At 39.5% G+C, this 9,393-nt stretch overlaps 1 long non-coding RNA gene across 1 annotated transcript; it reads right to left on the bottom strand.

The window, feature by feature from the left end:
• Positions 1 to 4,452: 4,452 nt before the first annotated feature.
• LOC103280068 (uncharacterized) lies at positions 4,453 to 9,162 on the bottom strand. The gene is made up of 3 exons (XR_507133.2): positions 8,906 to 9,162; positions 8,127 to 8,306; positions 4,453 to 5,851 (listed from the first exon to the last, which is right to left on the bottom strand). It is a non-coding gene; the product is annotated as an uncharacterized LOC103280068 (long non-coding RNA).
• Positions 9,163 to 9,393: the final 231 nt, after the last annotated feature.

Raw genomic sequence — 9,393 nt, 5'->3', positions numbered from 1 at the left:
TATAAGTCTAACATTTGATGCACCCAAATGTGTATTGGTCAGTATTACGTGTCTTTGAGTTTACATGTGAATTTACATAATGAATGCAGGGGCTAGGGAATCATAATACTTGAAATCCTCTTTAAAGCCTTTTAAAATAATGCACACTAGTGTTAGTAAGGCAAAAGCACCATCACAATTATGTTGCATAGAACACACATTCATTTGAATTCAAATCAATATCACAGTTTCTGGAAATGGCAAGATGGAGTCACGACATAATAAATTCTTCAAAGAGAGAAAGAGAGAGAGAGGAGCAAGAAGTAAATACCAGTAAAGCTAAAGGTCTGTGGAATACATTAATATTTCTCCCCCTGTAGGAATTATTGATTGAAGAAAGAAAGAAAGAAAGAAAGAAAGAAAGAAAGAAAGAAAGAAAGAAAGAAAGAAAGAAAGAAAGAAAGAAAGAAAGAAAGGGCAGAACTTGAAACCATATTACACCGCACTATATAACACCACACTAGATGGAAAAGGCTCCTCCCTTCTAGAGAACAACTCAGGGAACCCCTGGATATTTCAGTCAAACCACATCCCTCCCTCAAAACACACCACTTGTAGAACCTCTGATAAAATATGTCTATATGACATAAGTCATTCAACAGTACATCTTCTCTCTCTCCCACCTTAATTGTTTGCCACAGAAAAGGCACTATTATTGTGCCACAGTGTCTCTTTTTTCCAAAAGGCAGGGTCAACATCCAGCTGTTTTAGCTTTTTCTGTTTGGGGATTGGCTTTTGACTGCACTTCAAGGAACACTCCAATGAATTCAGAGATACCCACTTCTTCACAAACCATCTAAATCCGACGTGGACCTCTACTAATAAGTGATGGCCGCTCACAGTAGTACAGTTATGCCTTTTTATTCTGCAAGAAACCATACTGTGTTCAAGAGTACTTACTTACTCTTCCAATTAAGAACAGTACAACCCCAATAGCCACATGGGGTAGATTCCTGAACTTTCGGGGAACCACAGATAATAGCAAACCCTTGTGAAATGAAGGGCATCTAGTCCACAAATACCAAGGAGTCATGGTGGAGAACCTAGAAAATGCCTAGAGAGGAATATTTTGTTGCTAGTTGATAAAATGCAATTGAGCAATTCTATTTTTATGTTATGTCTGATGGTAGTGGTTGGAGTTATAATTTTATGTGTTATTCTTTTATATTTATGTACCATTTTATGTTATATGCTGCACCCTGGAGTGCTTTGTAAGCCATCCAAGACCCTTGGGGAAGATGGTGGCAGGATATAAATAAAAATTATTATTATTTTGGGACATGATAGAAGCCTCCCAGCAACACACCCAAGCTTTCCTGCAATGTCTCTGTAGATGGCCAGTTCTCTCACACCAGAAGCAATTTGTAGTATGTTCTCAAGTCGTTTCTGACACGATAAAAATTATTATTATTATTATTATTATTATTATTATTATTATTATTATTATTATTATTATTAATATTATTTAAAACCATGGATGGTGATACTGTGGGTGCATAGCTCATATTGATTCCATTCTTCATGTACTATATGAGACATGACCTAAATTATGATGTCTTAAAATTAATGTTTAAAAAAGTTCAAAAGACATGGCAATCATTCTCGGATTAAATCATCAATTATTTTTGTTTTGGATTCCCAACTGCATAAGCATTGTTGGCTTTAAAACACCTTCTTCTTAATCCTATCAATTTTCTTCCATGTTTACTATTTGTTTGAAAAAAAATGCATTTGTGTCTTTTTGGTCCCTGGGTCAAATTCAGTAGGAATGCTGATGTTACAGTTTAATTACTGGATGACCCTCTATCTTTGCTGTGTAAGTAGCTGTCAGTTAACACAGATATCTCTCTGTCCCATGTTCTTGTTTTGGAAGATGTTTCCAGAGTGCTGACATGTTAGCCTGCTCTTATAGTACTATAAACTATTTGAATCATGCTGTTCATTGCTTCACATTTCACTATTTTGTTTAAGTAAAAATTAACATTAGCCATGAAATTATTAATGTTTGGCTGATGTCAGTGTAAGATCTTGAAAAGTAGAGATTTGTGTAAATTTCCTTTGCCTATTCCACTTTGAATTGGTGCCTTCCACTTCTGATGGGCCACAACTTTTCTAATCCATGTTATGCAGGGATAATGACACTAGCATACCAGTACATTTTTAGGAGGCCAGGTCAGGAAGGTGACTAAGAAGCGCTGTGTACACTTATGGCCAGCACCCATATAGCACTTGTCATATGATGTCTTGAGCTCCACTTGTCCATGTCTTCCCATTGGCATATACTAGGCTTGAGCGATCCATGAAAAAATTGATTCTAAACTCGTTTCAAAAGCAGGGGGTGCCAGCGTTTCGTTTCTGATGTCATTTCCGAATTTTGCCCCCCAAAAAATTCAAAATTAACGAAAATTCGTTATTTTCTAAATTAATTCGTTAATGGCGGACGCGCATGCGCAGTGGCCAAAAAAAACAGCACAAGGGGAGATTTTACAGGACTCTACCGCCCTCATTTTTTGAGTGATCTTCTTCAAACTTGGTACAGTGGTAGAACACATTTAACACTGATAGCTCACCAAAATTTGGAACGTTTCCCTTATCCTCTGATTTTTGGCGAATTTTCATAGCTTTTATAATAAACCATTTTTTAATAATTGCAAAAATCTGTTCCTGGTTTGAAAGTCTTATTTCCTGTTAAATTGGGTTGTCTTTACTGTGAAAGTCATTGTTCTACTTCAGAAACTTTGTTTTTGTGGCTGAAACTTTGTTAAATTGGTGTGTGTGTGATATATACTGTATATATATATATAGTCCCTGCATATGTGTGTGTGTGTGTGTGTGTGTGTGTGTATAGGTAAAGGTAAAGGTATCCCTTGACGTTAAGTTCAGTCATGTCTGACTCTGGGGGTTGGTGCTCATCTCCATTTCTAAGCCCAAGAGCCAGTGTTGTCCATAGACACCTCCAAGGTCATGTGGCCGGCATGACTACATGGAGTGCCATTACCTTCCCGCCAGAGCGGTACCTATTGATCTACTCACATTGGCATGTTTTCAAGCTGCTAGGTTGGCAGAAGCTGGAGCTAACAGCGGGCACTCACTCTGCTCCCGGGATTTGAACCTGGGACCTTTCGGTCTGCAAGTTCAGCAGCTCAGTGCTTTAACACACTTCGCCACCGGGGCTCATGTATATATAATATACTTACACATACACACAATGTGGAGAATATGTGGAAAGGTAGATAGATAAGTTGGGAGCCACAGCGAAGGCACCTTCCTGGGAGCAAGGTCTAATAATAATAATAATAATAATAATAATAATAATAATAATAATAATAATAATAAATCCCTTACAATATCCAAGATGGCTCACTGCTACAGAATCTTGGGAGGTTTAGTTTGGTATGGTACCATTATTGGCAGAGAAAGCTAAGCTGTAGGAGTTGAAATCCAATCATTTATCCTCCCTATAGAATCAATTTTATATGCAATTTTAGCTACAGAAAAGCTAAAATCAGGACAGTAAAAGAACAACACCCAGAAAATGGGAATTCCAGACAGGAAACAATCAGGGCCAGCTAATACCTCCCAACAAAGGATTCCCCCAGGTAGGAAGCAGCCAGGCTTTGAAGCTGCAAGGCTATTCAATGCTAATCAAGGTGACCAATTGCAACATTCACACTTGCCTCCCACAGACAAGAGTTCTTTCTCCCACCCTGGACCTTCTACAGATATATAAACCCCACTTGCCTAGCTTCGCACAGACGTCAAAACCTCTGAGTATGTCTGCCACAGATGTGGGTGAAACGGCAGGAGAGAATGCTTCTGGCACATGGCCATAGAGCCTGGAATACATACAACAGTGTGATCCCGGCCATGAAAGCTTTCGACAACACAACCACAGTATCCATTCAAGTTCATGTAGCGTCGTATGGAGACCTGTATTGGGGGGAGGGAGGGTGCGAATCTGGGCCCCTGGGAGTCGTAGTCCTCCCTCCCTCCCTCCCCGGGAGCAGCCGAGGACGGGCCTGGCCCACACCCCCTCACATCCCGGGCCTCTTCCTCCTCACCGCCGGGCCCCGCGCCAGCCTCCATCTCTGCGTGTCTCTGTCTCTCTCGGTCTCTCCATTCCCGGCTCCATCCGCCGCCTTCCCGCCTCACAGAGAGACACCAGGCCTGAGCTGAGGCGAGGCGGCGGCGGCGGCCATTTCCCCCCTCCGTCTTCCTCCTCCTCCTCGGCCTCCTTCCCCCTCACCCCCTCCCATTGGCTGAGCCCGTGACGCCCCTTTTGCTGAGGGACAAAAGGAAAGGGCCTGAATGGTGGGAGTTTGGGTGATTTGCAAAAGCTTTTTTTCCTAACGAAAAAAACGACGACATAATAAAAAACGGCCTCTCGCGGTTCGAAACCGCGATATCCAGACGTGTGGACAATCAAGGCCGTATATTGCTTCAAAACTAACGAAAGTAACGAATTAATAACGGGTAACGGGGAAATCGAATTATTTGAGCAAGCCTAGCATATACGGTACACTATTTTCTCAATCCATCTGGGTTCTTGAAAAATACTTGGGACTATGCATCGTTGCATGGCAGGAAAAAGCTAACACGTGGGATTTTAATTGTTTTTTAAAGGAGGGACTTAAGGTATGCAATCCTGGCTTCTAAATCACCAGTGTTACAACATGCAGTTGTGCATAGTATTCTCCATCTACCTTCCACTTTTTATCTGGGAATTTACTTCACATGTACTATTTCTAACATGATTATTTATTTGCTATATTTCTATCCCACCTTTACATAAAAGGCAGCTATTTGATGCCTTGACAACAATACGGCATTAAAAGACATTTCGAAATAATAGAATACAAGTGAAACAATTAAAAACTTTTAAAACCATACCATGATTGGGAAGTATGTTGCACGTGCAAAGAAACGTATTTGTTTCTACACCAGGAATGGAGATCCCTTGGCCTTCTGAAATTATACAACTTCAATTAGAAGCATGGCTAATGGTAAGGGATTATGGAAATTATATTCCAGAATGTCTAAAAGTTTTGCACCCCTGCCATATGTAACACTACTACACCTTAATATATACTATAGTGTGCAGAAGAGCAACTGTACAGGAGAGTGGAGGGTGGGAATTTAATCAGCTCTATTCTACCACAGTTTTGATGAAAATTATCTTCTGAATGTTACTGTTTACATTAGGATAGAAGTCTCCGTTGACCAGGGCAGTATGAAGGAATGATTGAGATCTGCCTTTTCACTTCCCCAATTATCCCACTTATTGGATCCTTATCAACTACTACAGTATTTATTTGTATGACATGTACAACACAACCCCTTTACCCACAGAATCAATATCGACAGTTTCCTTTACCTATGATCCAATATATATTTTCTTCTCATTTTTTGTAGACCTCTGTGCTATTTTATGGTATGCTTCCATGCCAAATATAGTCAAAATATAGGGTTATCCAAAGTTTCAGATATCCATGGGAGGGTCTTGGGCTGTATCCCAAGTGTTCACAATGGATGCAATTTTTTGCTGTGGCAAAAAGGATCAATTTTTCACATTAGATGGTAGCAAGAGGAATATAGAGGGAGAACCAGCATTTTTCATTTTAAAGTTTAGTCCCTATTAAAGTGGGCACTTAAATAAAGTGAACCAGTGTTCACATACTATCCTGCAGCAGTGAACAGATGTATCGCTTTATCCTGTGCATTCTTTTAGGTTTTTTTTTTCCATTTTCCATTCTCTTCCTGCCAATCACGTTTGCTGCCAGCCTGAACTTGCCTGTGGGATGCACATCATCTCCTGCAATAAAACAGTAGGAATGGCATTTCAAAGTATGTAACAGAATGAATATTTAAAGTCATGTCAGAAAGTCAGTGTGATGTCATGGTGTGTATGTGGGAAAGAAAAATAATTTGTGCCTTTTATTGGGAGGGAGTCTTCGATTGTAACCTGGAAATGACAAAAACATCTATTCACGGCACTTCCCTTGAATCCCTGGGTCTCATATCCACCATTTCCATGCAGGTATTGTGATCATCATGCTGCCTATGTATCTGTAAAAATGCAAATGATCTTCAACCATCTGGCACATGCTGTCTTCCTATCCTAATGCTCAAACTGCCCACCCCTAATTGGGCATAAAAAGTATTTGCATGTTGATCCTGCTTGCTTCAAAGATGTACTGCAAAGATACAGGAAATTTCAGTTAAAGAGACTATCTTAAATGTTCTACATGTTTATTAAGATTCTGTTGATCAGCATCTCTATATGGCAGGAGGAATTGATGGTGGATGGTGCATCATTGATGGTGGATGGTGCATCATTGATGGGAGCCGCAGTCCTAGCTTATCTTCACAGTCCCTGGCTTCATGGACTGTCTGACAAGCAGAAGTCACTCTGGGAAGGTGGCCTTGTAAAAGTGCCTGTGCATACTTTCTCTTTTATTATTATATAGTCAACCCTCCCTATTTGCATATTTGATTATTTATAGATTTGATTTAAATGTTCTCTCTAGATCCTCCAGTGTGACTCTATGTCAACTTCTGCAGAAAGTTGGCCATAGAGTGAACATCTCTCTTGGAATCTCTAGACCAGTGGTTCTCAACCTGTGGGTCCCCAGATGTTTTGGCCTTCAACTCCCAGAAATCCTAACAGCTGGTAAACTGGCTGGGATTTCTGGGAGTTGAAGGCCAAAACACCTGGGGACCCACAGGTTGAGAACCACTGCTCTAGACTCTCCAGTATTATTTGAAGTCAACTGTAGACTCATGCATACTGGGGGATCTAGAGAGAATATTTAAATCAAATCTATGAATAATCAAATCTGCAAATAGGGAGTGTTGACTGTAGACTCATGCTGGAGAAACTAGATATTTCTAGAGAGATCTTCATGATTCTATGGCACTGGCCACAGCAGTTAAAGTGGTGCCAAACTGCATTATATCTTCTGTGTAGATCAGGCATGGGCAAACTTCAATCTGCCAACTCCTACTATTCCTAACAGATGGTAAGCTGGCTGGGATTTCTGGGAGTTGAAGTCCAAAACACCTAGAGAGATGAAGTTTGCCGATAACTGGTGTAAATGCACCCCATTATAGTTGTCAAATGCTTTACTCTCTCACCTGAAAAAGACTTTTGATGACATTCCTGGCATTTGGACAGAATCATTGGAGCACCATCTATTATACTAGAAATAGGTTTCACAGATTTTGCATGAATTTGTTTCAAGTAGAGGTGCTTAACATGCTTTGCACTTTTTGGATAAAATCAGACCTTCCAACTGAAACCTAAGACCATTAGCATACAGTACAACTTGAATGTCTATATGCTTCCACTTTCATCAAACCCACCATTATCTTTGTATTTGAGTGAAGCATCTTTGGAATTTTCCTGGCCTTGGGCAGGCTATCTTGGAGCTCCTTTAAATGACCTTTAAGCCTTGCCTGCCATTCTGAGAGGGAAGTGTGTTTTGTTTGCATATAATACACATGGATAATTTTCAATGGGACCAAAAGTAGTTAATTACAGATGGTTTGAAGTGAGAGGAGGCATTAGCTCTCTCAAGGAAATAACCACTAATCATAGAAACGAGAGAATTGTTTCATAAAGAAAAGTGACCTCCTCCAACTAACCTCCTCTCCTAGATTACTGGATCACTTAGAACTGTGAGACACTTAATTATGGACTCCAAAATTGTTTTTAAGGTGAGGGCACTTAAAATTGGTCAGCAGGTCATTATTAATTTGACTACTTTAAGGTGTGTGTGTGTGTGTGTACCTTCAAGTCACTGGTTACTTATGGCAACCCCCTGAATTTCACATTGTTTTCTTAGGTAAGGAATACTCAGAAGTAGTTTTTCCAGTTCCTTAGCATGGGGATTTGGTTAACCAGTTAATATTCATGAGTAACCCAGGTTTTTTTTTTAACCTGAAAAATTTCGGGGGGGGGGGGGGGTTGAACCCCCCCCCCCCTCAGTACAGGCCTGATGGAAGGGGTCCTAGTTGCTACCTAACAGTCCTCATCCCCATTCAACAATCTGAGTACCATGAAAGCACTCGATCAAAAGTGCTATTACCTAGGAGGAGGGACGAGATGGCACTTTAGTACTGAATCCACGTATGCTCTTCAATATTTGTAGAACGTGCTTATACATTATTTGTTGTTGTGTGCTTTTAAGTTATTTCTGATCAGTGGCTACTCTAAGATGAATTGTATTTTTCAAAGAATTGTTCAGAAGAGATTTCTCCTTGCCTTTCTGAAAATAAATAAATAAATATGACCCATGAATAATAATTCTAGAAAAATCAAATCAGAAGTTGACATTTCTTGCCCTATACAGTTGGCCCTCTGTATCCAGGTTCTGAATTCACAGATTCAACCACCCACCACTTGAAAATATTTTTTAAAACTCAAAAAGCAAATAAAAGGGGCACCAAATTACTATGCCGTTGCATATTATGGGAGCTTCTAGGGACTTGAATATCCATAGGTGATTCTGAAACTCTAACAGATACCAGGAACCTACTGTATTTTGCATATACCAGGCAAGTTCAATGTTTATTTATTTCGTGTCAAAAGCATTGCATAACAAATACATTTTAAAAATGATGAAAAAAATTAGAGGAAACCACAAGCAACTAAATAGTTTTAGACCAAAAGCGGGCAAGTTCAATGTGAAGCATATAGACTCAGCCTAGGGAATGATTGTATCTGATCTCCCCACAATTTCATAGTTGCTGGGTTTTTTCTTTTTTTTAAGAAAAAGACAAAATAACAAATGGCTTATTTCTTTTTTAGATGATGATTAATGGAGACTTCATTGCATGCTTGTTTCATGATTTGTACAATACGTACGTTGAAATGTAGTTTCTTCTTCTGGATCCGTTAAGTGCATCACAATTACGTTAAATTTGCCTGGCTGTGCCGGTAGCCTTTGAAGTGAAAGTGAAGAAGACGGCAGAAGTAGACATTGAAGTTGATAGAATCTCTTATATACCAGACAGCTCAATAGCTCTGTGTTCTGCCTTTTGGATGTCTTCAATATTCCCATTGTTACATTATTGCTCGTAAATGCAGGAAGATAGTACAAATGGAAGACTACTTTTTTTTAAAAAAAAGAGAGAAGTAGTTAAAAGCAGGGAGAAATGATATGGCTTTCCATCTGGCCCTAATGAACCAAAGACATAATTCTGTATCATGAATAATGCAATGATTTCTTCACAAAATTACACATACCGTATCAGAGAGATATATGATTATATGGCATCAGTATAGAAATGTGTGATGATATAATCTTGCAGATTAAAGTCATATAGTATTTCTAAGGAAGAAGGGAAGGTAAG

The sequence above is a fragment of the Anolis carolinensis genome, chromosome 1 (genome assembly GCF_035594765.1).
Source record: "Anolis carolinensis isolate JA03-04 chromosome 1, rAnoCar3.1.pri, whole genome shotgun sequence".
In the NCBI taxonomy this organism is placed as follows: domain Eukaryota; kingdom Metazoa; phylum Chordata; class Lepidosauria; order Squamata; family Dactyloidae; genus Anolis; species Anolis carolinensis.
Note: the sequence above shows the minus strand (reverse complement) of the source record. Positions and strands in the feature narration are given on the sequence as shown.